Source organism: Zootoca vivipara, chromosome 4 (assembly GCF_963506605.1).
Source record: "Zootoca vivipara chromosome 4, rZooViv1.1, whole genome shotgun sequence".
Lineage (NCBI taxonomy): Eukaryota > Metazoa > Chordata > Lepidosauria > Squamata > Lacertidae > Zootoca > Zootoca vivipara.
In genome coordinates, this window is record NC_083279.1 from 59,038,802 (window position 1) to 59,053,015 (window position 14,214).

The following is a 14,214-nucleotide window of genomic DNA, read 5'->3' on the forward strand; positions in this document are numbered from 1 at the left end:
CATGTGAGGGTTACAGTACATAGCTGGCATCTGTGTAATGTATGAGTGCCTCATGTTTGACTAGCCTGACTTATCTCATAGGATTATTTATCGAAATGAATAAGTGAAGTGATTACTAGCCTACAAGTTAAAGAGTAATTTATAATGCATAATTTAGCAGCCATAAATAATCATGTGCCATTCATTACTAGGTTTACTTTATATTTTCATTTTAGTTTACTGATTTCATAGTATGAGTTAAACTTGATAAATGGTAAGATTTGAAACCATCTTTGGATGTTTAACATGTAAAACATTGCACACTATCAATAAGAATATGAAGTTAGTGGAAGAAAAGTATCAGTTTAAAATATCTTAGTGATAAATCCAACTGAAGACAGACTGTTTGTGTGTGTGTGTGTGTGTGTGTGTGTGTGTGTGTCTGTGTGTGTGTGTGTGAGAGAGAGAGAGAGAGAGAGAGAGAGAGAGAGAGAGAGAGAGAGAAAGAGAGAGAGAGAGAGAAAGAGAAGAGAAAGAGAGTATTTACAACTGCAGTTTTATAGCATTTTAAAATTCTATCCTGGCTTCAGTGCAGTAAAAGGCTAAGGACCCAGTCCACAACTCTTCTGAACCCTGAAGCACTGTGGAAGCACTGAGATGATTTCTCTCAGCTCTGGCAAATCCCAGGCATTCCTGGACTCCATAGACCACACAGCCCAGCTGCCATGCAACAAACAGCAATGCTGCATTGCAGCCTTCTCCAACCTGGTGCCCTCCTGATGTTTTGTGTTACAACATTTGTCATCCTTGACCATTGGGCCTGCTGGTTGTGATTCACGAGGTCTGTAGTCCTTTCAAAAAGCCTTGAATACTTACCTATTTCCAGTGGCCTTTGCATGATTCTTATGCACTCTCAGATGTGCTTCTGCTGCATTGTGAAAGTACACTTTCTATATTGGGTGGGAATAGTTTCATATTACTGATGGCTTAATAACATTGCGGTTGTTTAAAACTTTTATTGTGTTTAGATATTATTATATTATCATATTTTGCTTTTTTTATTAAGAAAGCTTATTACACAGAAGTGGAGAGGTCTCCAGTTTGCTGAAATACAGCATGATAAAACTTGCATAGGGAATGCCCACCCAACTCTTTTGGTTGCTTCATTTCTTTGAAATAAGAGAGAGTATAATATTATGGATTGCCAAAACAATCATTAACTGTATATAATTTAAAGCAAGTGGTTCAGCAGATCACCCCCTCTGTTAAATAGAGCCCCACATAAATTTCGAAGCCAGCTTATCCCTATACAAATAACATTCTGAATACTGGGAAGTACCAAAATTATATATTTAGGTCTGCTAACATACTGGAGGTGAATAAAGTGGTATTAATAGTATTTAGGATTAAATAACTATTTTAAAATATTTGGTGATGAAGAAACACATAAAATAAATCCTTGCAGGGGAAATAACATATTAAAATAAACCTGTTGTAACACTGAGAGTTGTAGCAACAGGTACATCCTTATTTTTTACAGAATGCCAAAGCCCTAACCAAACCCTGAGCTTTACAATGCAACTCATCCAGATATGATGAATATGCACTTCAGAAAAGTGTTCTTGTTGTTCACAAACACACCTGGAATTTCTGTTAGAATCATAGATTTGGAAGGGACACCAAGGGTCATCTAGTCCAACCTCCTGCAAGCAGGATTCTCAGCTAAAGCATTCATGGCAGATGGCCTTCCAACCCCTGCTTAAAAACCTCCAATGAAGGAGGAGTCCACAACCTCCTGAGGGAGTCTGCTCCACTGTCAAACAGCTCTTATTGCCAGAAGGCTCTTCCTGATGTGTCAGGATCTCCTTTCTTGCAACTTGAAGCCATTGGTTGGAGTCCTACCCTCCAGACCAAGAGAAAACAAGCTTGTTCCATCTTCCACGTGACAGCCCTAAACACACCCAGCTCCTTCAACCATTCCTCATAAAGCTTGGTTTCCAGAGCCTTGATCATCTTGGTTGCTCTATTCTGCACATCTTCCAGCTTGTCAATATCCTTCTTAAATTGTGATTTGCAGAACTGGACCACAATATTCCAGGTGTGGTCTGAGCAAGGCAGAATAATTCTGCATTCTACTGAAGACTTTGAACTGGCTTGGGATGATAGATAGGGTGAAGAAAGATATTAGCATCTCCACTCCCCACTACTGTCTTTTGAATGTCAATCACAAGCCCAATATCTTCCCACACAGACAGCTTTCATAAATCAGACTAACAGACTACATTGCAGCCATGTCACAACAAAATTAAAGTGATAGCACTACTTTACTACTAGGTGTTAATGAATTAAAGGCTCTCCTCCCTTAATTATGCATACATGTTGTGTTGTTTACCAAGCTATCAAGGAGGACTAAAGTACCCCAGCACCCTGCTATGAGAAATTAAACCATTTTTCAAGTGGAGGGGTGGAGTGTGTGTATGCCTTGCTCAGTAGACAGAGACCTCTGCTGACTGTCTCTTTGGAGCAGGCCATTTTAGGTGGAATTAGAAGGTTTTTAGAAGCCTCATTAAGCAGGGACCGGGTTTTGCCATTCAGTTCAGCAATACTGAACAGCACTGAATGAAGTTACAGAATTTCACTGCAGGCTGGAAAACTAAGGGTCTCCTAAGACTTTGAAAAACTACATCAAGATGATAAGTGTTCTGGAGATATAATCTGCCCTCCATCAATATCCTAACACTATACCTATGAGAGTCCTTTGTGATTTGCCTTTTCAGGCCTCATGAGTAGTTTTGTTCATCAAGGAGTGTGAAGGCACACTCTTCTAGTCTGATTACCTCTGCTCAAGGTGAGACACATTGTGACACAATGCAACTTACACCAGGGATGGGGGACGTTGAGAGCCAAAGGCAACTCTTTAAATCTCTCTATCTGGCCCTTGGGATCCAGGTCACATTCCCTTTTCCCAGCCCACACCCCATATAAGTCCTGCTTTGTAGCTTTCTTGAGTATTCTTGCCTCTTGAATGTGTCCTTGAACTCTGATAATGCTTCTTGCTTTCCTGGGTGAAGTATGGAGAGGTAGGTTTGTGTGTGTAGACAGAGATCAACTTACTAAATAAAGGTAAAATTCACATTCATTGCTTGCCCACTTATGACTCTCTGGCCCTACCCACCACTGACATGTGACCCTTTGAAGGATGCCCAGAAGGGAAAGTGACTCTCAGGCTGAAAGTTGTTTCTCATCCCTGCCATATACACACTTACCTGGGAGTAAGCTCCATTGAACCTAGTGTGGCAAACTTCTGAGTAGACGTGCATAGGATTGCATTGTTAATGGGCTAGTAAGATAAAATGGATTAAGGTCTTAGTGTTTGTATGGAATAAAAAATTCAGTAATTGGGAAGGTTGCTACTCAAAATCTCTGACCAAAGAAGTTTCCTTCATAAATCAAATTTTCTGTTCATTTTGAACCTTACAATGGAATTTTAATAAGACTCCAAGATTTGAGTCTTCATTAACTGCCTGCTACATATGTGGTAAGATTAGTAATGGTAGAAAAAATGTTAATATTTCATTTATATTGATTACCTCTATTGTAGAAATGATGTCTGCTAAATTTTATCTCCAGTCACTGATTGCTAATCAGATACAACACTGTACTCATCACTGTAAAAGCAAAATAGTGTGGCCGTTTAGAAAGAAATTATATTGCCATTTTTCATGAAACTATAAAGCCTTAGATATCTTTGAAAATGTACAGATTTAGTGTAGTAGAAGTAGACAGTGGCCAAGTATAGGGGAAACTGTCACATTAGACTGTTCTATAGGGATTAATAAGCCAAAGCTGGCAGATTGGTTTAATAGACAAAGTGGGTGGGCAGTTAACCATCTGAGCAAAGATTATGACTTTCTAGTGAAACAAAACAAAGAGGAATGAATCACTGAGTCATTCTGTTAAGACAATTAAAACGCAATTGCTTGATCAATTATCACTGCATGGATAATAGCATGATTCAAGCAGAGCAAATAAATCATTAAACATTGAAAAAGAAAACCAACTCAAGTCCCTGAACCTAGAAAAAATCCAGTGGGAAGTTCTCTTTTACATTCCCTATTGAAACTAGTGGAAGCTGTGCAAACATTATTGTGTGCATATATATGATTGATTTGTACTGTGTTTTGGATTCAATGTGAAACCATTTCCTCCAATAATAAAAAGATATGTAATGAAAACAAAGACAACACTGGTAATCCAGTAAGATAGAGAATAGAAAGATCTTTAAAAATCAAATAAATACAAAAAGTTTGATACTTAATGGTGAACTGAAGTTTACAGCAAAGAGCTGTGCTTAACTGAAAATAATCTTAGAAGTGTCTTATGTCAAGGATCATGCAGAATACCATGCACCTGCTCAATCTCTTATCACCCCCTGTCCATACATTATGGCTACAGCTAGTAGCAAATGGTGGACATGTTTTTCTTTTCTATTGATGAGGCTCCTACTTCATGCTAGCAGTTCCATTGGTAACACTTCTTTGCAGGATTGTTTGCATTTTAAATTAACAGCTGGAGGTTGCATTTTAACTGGCTGAAGATCAATTTGTTTTACAAGTGGAACCTACATAATCAGAAGCCAGCACTACTAAGATTTGTGGTGCTTTCTCTCAAGCAAATGTGCATAGGACATTTGATGTGATTATGATATTGTGATGATGTGATGATGATATTGTGCTATGTACTGCTGCTTTTTCGTGTTTGTGTATGTGTGTAAATTTAGAAGCCATACTGAAATTAAGTGGTATAAAAATGAATAATATAAATACATGAATAAATACAAACATGTTATTGCTCATTTATTAAGGCCAAGGTGTGGCTGTGACCTTCTATACTGCGTAGTGTGGGGCTGATCTCTGGGTCTGTGTATGATATTGAGTACTGTTTGTTTAAGTGTGTGTGTGTGTGTGTGTGTGTGTGTGTGTGTGTAAGAGAACGACTGTGTTTGATTGTGTGAAGGAAGCTTGGAAGCATGTCCCTATGCCAAACCTCTTTTTTCAGACCACCAAAGGGGATCTTTGTTCTGACCCTATTATAAGGGCTCATTTCAAGCGGTTATGAGTTCATGGCAACTGTACTCTATTGAATTCCCTGAAGAAACCTTAGCACCGAACGAGGGACCCCAGCGAATATGCAGTGCCGATTCCCATTATGGGAAGGGGAAAAGGGGTTCCTGGAATCAATCCCCACCAAACAGGTGTTAGAGGTACAACCAATTAGTTGTCCAGTGCTGTATGCACAGAAAAGGAGTATCTTCAGGTTCTATATGCACACCCTCCCTCCATATACTATATTCCTTACCACATGCGCATTTCATTCTGAAGCCGCAGAATTTAACATATTTCTGGCACCGTTTAATAGACTAATTAACTCATTTTGAAATGCTTCAGTATTTGCCATCTTCTAGTATTTTCTGTTAAAACTCAATTATTGCATGCAGATTCCTTCCTGCTGTGAGCTATATTTTTCTTGTTCTTCAGCTTTTGCCTTGACCTCTGTAACTCTCTTTACTCAAGCTCAACCTTTTCTTTCTCTTCAGGTAAAAAAGAAAGCTATGACACTTCCCTGGCCATCATCACATTTAAAAACAGATGAAAGGTGAGATTTTGCACAAATGCAGAACATTCTCTGCTTATACAATCTGTGAAGGGTCTCTTAAAACAGAACTGCATAACATCTAAACATAGCATAGGGCCGCTTCTGCTATGCATCAGGGGGAAGTGACCTGCTTCAGGCAGCACCGTGCGGGGTAGGAGTAAGGCTAGACAAGGCAGAAACTGGTACAGCCAGACTTTTTTAAAAAAGTGCTTCTTCCCCAAACAAAAGGGATGGGGCAGAGATCCTTTGCTCTCTGCTTCAGGGAGAAAAATGTTTTGGACCAGCATTGATTATCTAATGATAAAATTATATCAATTGGGAACCATAAATCCATCAAACCATGTCTAACAGTATATTATGAGAGCTGGATCTTTGTCACTGTGATAAGTTTGTCCCTGCAGTTGTGCTCACTCTTTTGACAAGAGCACTTAGGGCATCAGAACTACACATTAAAAGAGCCATGGACCTGCTGGTGCTGGTGCTCTATATCTCTTCCCCAGTCTTCCTAGGAATGGATAGTTTATTGTACACACATTATGTGATGTTATCATGCTGAACATTTTCCTCTTCCAGATCACTGGCTGGTCAAGGCAGGAAGTACAGCAGGAGGAAATCACATCACACATTGTGATAAACTACATGTCACTGGGAAGAGAGGGAAAGAGATGGCTTGGAAGAAGTTCCACGTCTCTCATTTTACCTTTCACTAAACAGATCAATAAAAGCGATAATAAGTGGGCTAAACCCAACCTCATAACATCATTCTTCAATTGTGATTTCTATATCACAGGCTATGGACATGTCACACAACATTTACAAACATATAAAGTTGTAAGGAAAATATAAGATGCCTCCATATTACTTTTGCCGGAGTGGTAACCATGTCCATCTGTTGCAGCAAAAACAATATAAAGTCTTGTGGCACTCTAAAAACTAACAAAGTTGTTATGGCACAAGCTTTTATGCACTACAGTCCACTTTATCAGGTGCATGAAATGTTATCCTGTGTTGCGCACATGTATACAAACATACACATGGTTGGAGGATCAGAAACACTGAGGCTAGAAGGAAACAAAATGCAGAAAGTGCAGTGACAATTGCATTAGAATAATAATTATATTATTATTTTATAATGTAATAATTACTAACATTCTCTCTCTCTCTCTCTCTCTCTCTCTCTCTCTCTCTCTCTCTCTCACACACACACACACACACACACACAAACATTCTTATTGATAACACTTACATTCTGGCATTGATAAGCCAATTGATACATGGAAAGTGCAATCTTTCTCAGAATTAATCACAATTAACTTTTAACAATTAACAACTTTCTCAGAATTAATCACAATTCAATGGAGCTTACTCTCAGGAAGGATTGCAAAAGTAGTGTGTTTTTTTTTTTTTAAAAAAAAATCTTCTGTCTTCCTCTGTCCAATGATGGCAATTCTAAGATCCCTTACAGAATGTCTTGGGAGGTTGAAATCCTTCCTTCCTTCCTTCCTTCCTTCCTTCCTTCCTTCCTTCCTTCCTTCCTTCCTTCCTTCCCATTTCTAAAATTAGATTCGTGCAACCTTTCACTGTTGCACATAGAGACAGATCTTTTGGATTATGTAGAATGCAAAAGGGGATTGCTGGCAGATAATGGCAAATATCACATTGGAAGATAAATAGATCAGCGTTTCTCAACCACTGTTCCGCGGCACACTAGTGTGCCGCGAGACACTGGCTGGTGTGCCGCGACGTGCGGCGACGAGAAGGGCGATTTGCATTGTCACGTGCCTGGCGGCCGCCAATATACAACACTAACCCACTGGAAAGCAATATTTCTCCTCCTCTTTCCCAAAGCTCAATACAAACGAGCCTGGCGGCCGCCAATACACAACACTGACCCGCCGGAAAGCAATATTTGGCAAGTGTTTCTTACAGTCATAATTATAATATAGGGCGGCACAGAGTTAAATTTTTTAACTTTTTTAATGGTGGTGTGCCTCGTGATTTTTTTCACGGAACAAGTGTGCCGTGGCCCAAAAAAGGTTGAGAAACACTGAAATAGATGACTGAGCCTTATACATTGTGGATGACATTATTGATTATTGTAATAGAGTAGCCAGAGTAGACATGGATACAGAGTAGATATCTGGGTCTGCTGTAGGATCTAGTCCCTGTGCTATTTGGTCTGTGGTTGATAGTAAGTAACTGTTTTAGGCTGAGGAGCTGTCTGGAAGCAAGTATTGTACAGTGGTACCTCGGGTTAAGAACTTAATTCGTTCCGGAGGTCCGTTCTTAACCTGAAGCTGTTCTTAACCTGAAGCACCACTTTAGCTAATGGGGCCTCCTGCTGCCGCCGCACCGCTAGAGCACAAATTCTGTTCTCATCCTGAAGCAAAGTTCTTAACCCGAGGTACTATTTCTGGGTTAGCGGAGTTTGTAACCTGAAGCGTTTGTAACCTGAAGCATTTATAACCCGAGGTACCACTGTACTATCATGTGTGAGAGAAGTCCCATTGAGGACAGACTGTGGATCCTTAATGATACTGCTACATGTCAGCCCAATCTCTGACTGGTGAGACTCTCCAGGGGTTTCAGGCACTTACTCATGGTTTCTTGGAATCAAAGTCAGTGGAGACAGTGGTGTCCTTAAAGATATAGGTTTTATTCACCTATATACAACCTGAGCATAATACGGAGGAGCTCATAGCATTAACACCCCAACAGAGCCCTTTAATCTGGTTCGACTGTGCAAACCTAAAGTTCCTCTATTTTACTGAATTTCTCTCTCAAAATAGTGACTGTCTGGAGGCACCACTCCATAGTGGTTTTGTAAGTATTTTTTGTGCCACAGGACTATTTATTGTCCACATTGCTTAACTCACCCCTAGAAATGTTCTGCAGGCTTGTGCACAAGTACTGCCAATTTGCAACTTTTCAAAAAGTGCAATTAACATAAAGTGCAATGGAAAAATATTCGTGAATGAAGTGGCAGCATGTTTGTAGTAAGCTTGCATAAAGAACATTGCTTGCATAAAAAATTGCACAGATCTCTTTATTTTCTAGTTCATAGTGAAAAAAACAAGGCTTTAAAACATGCTTTAAAAACACATAAAATGCTGAAGGCACAAACAGCTGTTTCATCCTACTTTATCATAGAGTCTGCCCACCCTGTGCCAATGTCCTTGCTTACAGGGATATTTTGCATAGATTCTATAGCCATTGAGCTATATTTGAACTGTTCCTTGTAAAAAGAAAGGGAGAAGGGGAAAAATAGGGGGGAAAGTCCTTGTTGACAGAGCTGGCATTAAAATGCTGGCAAGAATACAAGAGAAGACTCAATCTATACAAGCCATCAGTTCTGGATGATATGCAGCAGGGGATCTTAAGGGAATTAATTAATGAACATTCTTCATCAACTGACAATTATTTTTTGAGGAGACTTCAAGAATCATCGAGGTATTTATATGAAAATCAAATGTGATAAAAGTAGAATTCTTAGCATTGTCCAATGGTAAAAATGGAACCTATGAAAATGCCTCCTAACATGTAAAGATAGATATTATTATCAAATAAAAAGCAGGTATTCTGCTATGCATTATGGTGAAAATTTAATTTAAGATTCTTTATAGATTTCATAGCTTATGTTTACCTCAGAAATAGAGATCAGTAGTTTCTGAAAAATCTATGAACAGTGTCTCTTAATTAAAGAAAATACACTTAAAAATGCCGTGAGTAACATAAGTACTCAGAAATAAATGCACGAGTAGTTAAGTTATGTTTTTAAAAAGAGATAGTGAAAATGCAAAACAATAAAACAAAACCAATCATTCCAGCATCTGGCTGCCATTTAATATTTAAGCTTTAAATCTTTGGCAGAAAATTTTATATAAAACACCACTTACATTCAACTCCCTGAAACTATATTTCATGAGGAATTTTTGTTTGCCTGTAAACATGCATGCTTTTGATTTCTTTGGGGAATTTATACACATCATTGGATAATTTGATTTTAAGATAATTTCCTGTTAGACATGTAGACATGAGCCTGAACACATGGATTTCAGGAGAGGGGTGTGAGGTGGAGCGTAGAGTGCCAGATTCTTGACATGGTAGTCATTTCCTTGAGTCCTCTGAAAGTCCCTCAGCAGCTGCTTTCGACTGGAGTTGGGAAATCCGTTGAAATGTGCGACAACTGCTCTTTTGGGTACTGCATTTCTCTAAATTATTCTGAAGCATGTCAGACATAATACACACAGACAAAAAAAAAGAGAGGAATATTTTTGCTTGCAAAATACTTTGGGCAGGTGGTTAGGCTACTTATCCATTATCTTGGAGCTAGGTCAAGGAAATCTAAAATATATTTGCACCAGTGCTGTACTGATTCTTTCCTGCAAGTGCTTTATATAAATCAATATTTGTTTATTTCATTTATATAGCACCGTTACCCCCCAAGAAGCTATTTTATCCTCATTAACAGTCCTTTGAGATAGATTAGACTGAGAGACAGTAACTGTCCCAAGGTCACCAAGTGAGCTAAGTGAGCTGAGTGGGAATTTGAACCCTGGTCTTGCAAGTCGTAGTCCAACACTCTAACCCCTACACCATAGTTTTAATTTTAAAGTGTTTTTCGATTTTGAAATGGTACCTATGGTCCAAGGAGCTATTTTTCAGACTTCAAAACAGTAAGTCTTACTCCAATGAATAAGGACTTTTAAAATGCAAAAAGTACTTTTCTCTCCATTCTCAAAACAACCCTTTAGGGGAAAGTAGATTTCATATATCATGTTACCCAGATTAAAAATATATATATTAAATGCCCAATTTTTTCCCCTCACTTTTTCCTATTTTCTCCTATATTTTGCCTACCTGATCATCAATTTTCATATTTTATTTTAATTTTAAAAGATTCCTATATAAAATTAAATAATTATGGTTCCACCAGTACCCACTTTATTTGATGGCATGACCCCGTTGTGAGTCCTGAACTAACAGTCAATGCAGCAACAGAGAAACTGTTAGCTGAAATGATAAAAGCATAAGATGACTGCTGGAGCAGACCAAATCCAAATCCAGCACCACGTTTTTCCCAGGGGCCAATCAGATTCCCCCAGGAAGCCCAGAAGTAGGGTATGAAGGCAAGACCCCTCTCATTGTTTCACAGCAATGGATGTTCAGAGGTGTATTGCCCCTGAATCTGGAGATTTCATAAAACTATAATCCATTATATCCAATATTATTCACACTCAGAGTAAACCCATTGATTTTAGTGGACATGATTAACATGGGTACATTAATTTCAATGGGTCTACTCTGAGTATCACTTAAAATACAACCCTTGGACAATAGTGATTGATAGGCATATCCTTTATGAATTTGGCTCTTAAATCATCAAAAATAAGAGTTATTCAGTTAACAATTTATTTATTGGTGTAACATATTGTGTTAAGGGTTTTCAATCTTTACCTGACCTCCAAAATGCTTGGAAGTTGCAGCTGTTAATTGCTACATCCTTAACAGATGTGACTATGGCATGTGGTTAGTTTCAGCTTCACTACATTCTTGGGACAATAATAATAATAATAATAATAATAATAATAATAATAATAATCATCATCATCACCCATCTGGCCGGGTTCGAGACTAGTTACCTGTCGGTGGTAGTGTCAAGTTGAAGTCCCATATTTGTCTGTTCACTGGAATAAACATGTGCAACAGAACTCTAATGCTTCTTTTTTTTTTAAAAATTGTTTTATTAAGGGTTTTCTTGGTTTACAAAGATAAGAGGAGCAATGTCTCTCTTAACACTTTTACAGCTTGGTTTCATTTGTTGAGACATTGGTGAGGGGAGGGGAAGGATAGTGGGTGGAGGGTGGGAGGGTGGGATGGGGTGGGTTTTTTCTTGTCAGCAGCGCTTGCATAGGTTCTCTGTTGTTCGCTTGTTTTCCTTTTGATGGTGAGAGATGCTGGGGTTGGCCTCGGATATGGTTGTTCCTTTGTGGTTAGCTGTGGTGGTCTTTAGTTTGTTTGTAAGCAGGGGGGTGAGTGTTGTGGGTCAGGTTAACCATATTGATTTGTATGCTGTTGGTGGGTTTTTGTCGTTATCTTGTTGGGCTGTGTATGTGATAAAGGGGAACCATACCGGGGTGAAGCCATCTTCTTCTATTAGTCCCCGTGCCAGTTTCAATTTATTGGTTAATTTTTCTAGTAGGGCTGTTTCCCATACTATTTGGTACCAATGGTCCATGTTTATTCCTGATAGGTCTTTCCAGTGTCTGGTTATGGTGCTTCTGGTTGCTGAGAGTAAGTGGGTTATGAGTTCTTTGTGATGTAGGTGCGCGTTATTGTCCTGGAAGATGTTTAGCAAGGCCAATTCTGGGGTGAGTTCCAAAGTTTGTTGGGTTATTTTACCTATTTCTCTTATAGTTGTTTTCCAGAATAGTTGGATTTTGGGGCACGCCCACCACATGTGGAAATATGTGCCTGTTGAGGTGCATCCTCTCCAGCATTTTGATGAGGTTCCTGGGCGTATTATCGCTAGTTTCCGCGGTGTTAGGTACCACCTGTAGATGATTTTCAGAGTGAGTTCTTTCCTTTTTGCTGATATGGATTTAAAGGGGGGTTTAGACCACATTTTGGTCCATTGGGTGGGGTTAATTTCATAGCTTATGTCGTCTTCCCATTGTCTTTTGATTGTGTCTAGGGGGTTTGTGGGGTTTTGGAGCAGTATTTTATATATTGCAGATACCATCCCTTTGCCGTGTCCCTTTGTCGTTAGGAGGAGGTTCTCAAAGGTTGTTAGGGGCCTGGTTGCTGCTGATTTTACTACTGGGTTGTTTAAGAGGGCATGTAGTTGGTGTTGTGCTAACCAGGAAATTTGGATGTCTTCTAGTTTGTCCTGTATTTCTTGTGTTGTCATAGGTTGGTTATTTTTATAAAAGTCTGTTAGGCGATATAAGCCTTTGGTCTGCCAGGTTTTTATCTGAAGGTTTTGTGCTGCATGGTGGAATAGCGGGTGGTAAGCCAGGGGGATTAGTGGGGATGAGGTTGGGGATAGTTTGTCTGTTTCTGTTTTCCATGCTTTGAACATGGTTTGTGTGTACCTACTTAGTGTTGTGGGAATCTTCCTTAGTTTGTTTGGGAGGAGTGGGTATGCTGTGGTGCAGATACTATCGATCGTGTCCCTTTCTAAGTGTATCCATTGTTTTGTTTCGTCTTCCAGTATATATGGGATTATATGTCGTATTTGGTTGGCTCTATAATATATTTCTATGTTAGGGATTCCCCATCCTCCTTGTGAGGTGGGAAGGTGCAAGTATTTGGTACTTATTCTTGGTTTTTTATGCGAGAAGATAAAAGAGTGTAGTTTTTTCTGCCATCTGCGAAGTTGGGTTGGGGGGATCCAGATTGGGAGGGTTTGGAATAAGTAGGTTAATTTTGGGAGAGTGATCATTTTGATCATGGCCAATTTATCTGAGAGGGTGAAGTTCATATTGCTCCATCTCTTTAGGTCTTTGTTTATTTGCTGCCACAGGGGTTTATAGTTGTGAAGGTATAATTTGTTGAGGTTTTTGGTTATTTGTACCCCTAGGTATCTGAACTTGGTATGACAGAGTTTTATCTTGGTGATATTAGTGAGTTCTTTCTGGGTGTGAGGGGGAGTGTTGAAGCACATAGCTTCTGATTTTGCAAAGTTTACTTGTAGGCCTGACACCGTTGCAAATGTGTTGAGTTCTCTGGTTAGGGAGATTGCTGTGTTTAGGGGGTCTGGCGTTGTGACCATTAGGTCGTCTGCAAAGAGCCCTAGTTTGTATGTTCTGCCTTTTATTTCTACTCCCTTGATGTCTGTGGACGCTCGAATTCGGATTGCTAGGGGCTCTAGAGCCAGAATGAATAGGAAGGGAGATAGTGGGCATCCTTGCTTTGTGCCTCTTTGGATTGCTATGATATTCGAGTCCATACTATTAATTCTGCATTTTGCCGAGGCTTGGGAGTATATTTGTTTGAGGGTTTGTAGGAAGTTGGGGCCAAATTTCATGTTAGTTAGTACTGCTAATAGGTATTTCCACTCTAAGCAATCAAAAGCTTTGAGGATGTCTAAGGACATAATTGTCAATGGGAGTTTAGTTGCCTTGCTATGTTCAATTAGGTTCAGTAGTTTCCTGATGGGGTCCGTGATGTTGCGACCAGAGACAAAGCCGGTCTGGTCTGGGGCTATTAATTTACCTAAGAAAGTTTTTAGGCGATTGGCCAGGATTGTTGTGAATATCTTGTAGTCTTGGTTTATTAGTGAAATCGGGCGGTATGATTCTACTTTGAGATTGTCCTTCAGTGGTTTTGGGATGGATACTATTTTGGAGTGGTTCCATGTTTTGGGGATGGGCCCCCCATTCATGATGTCGTTAAATAGGCGTGTCATGTAGGGCATCAGGGGTTCTTTGAATTTTTTATAGAATTCTGCAGTGAAGCCATCTGGACCCGGGGCTTTATGTGGTTTTAAGTTTTTCAGAACCGTGTCTATTTCCTCTGGGGTGATAGGACTATCCATGAATTCTTGTTCCTCGTCTGTTAAGTTAGGCATGGTCAGTC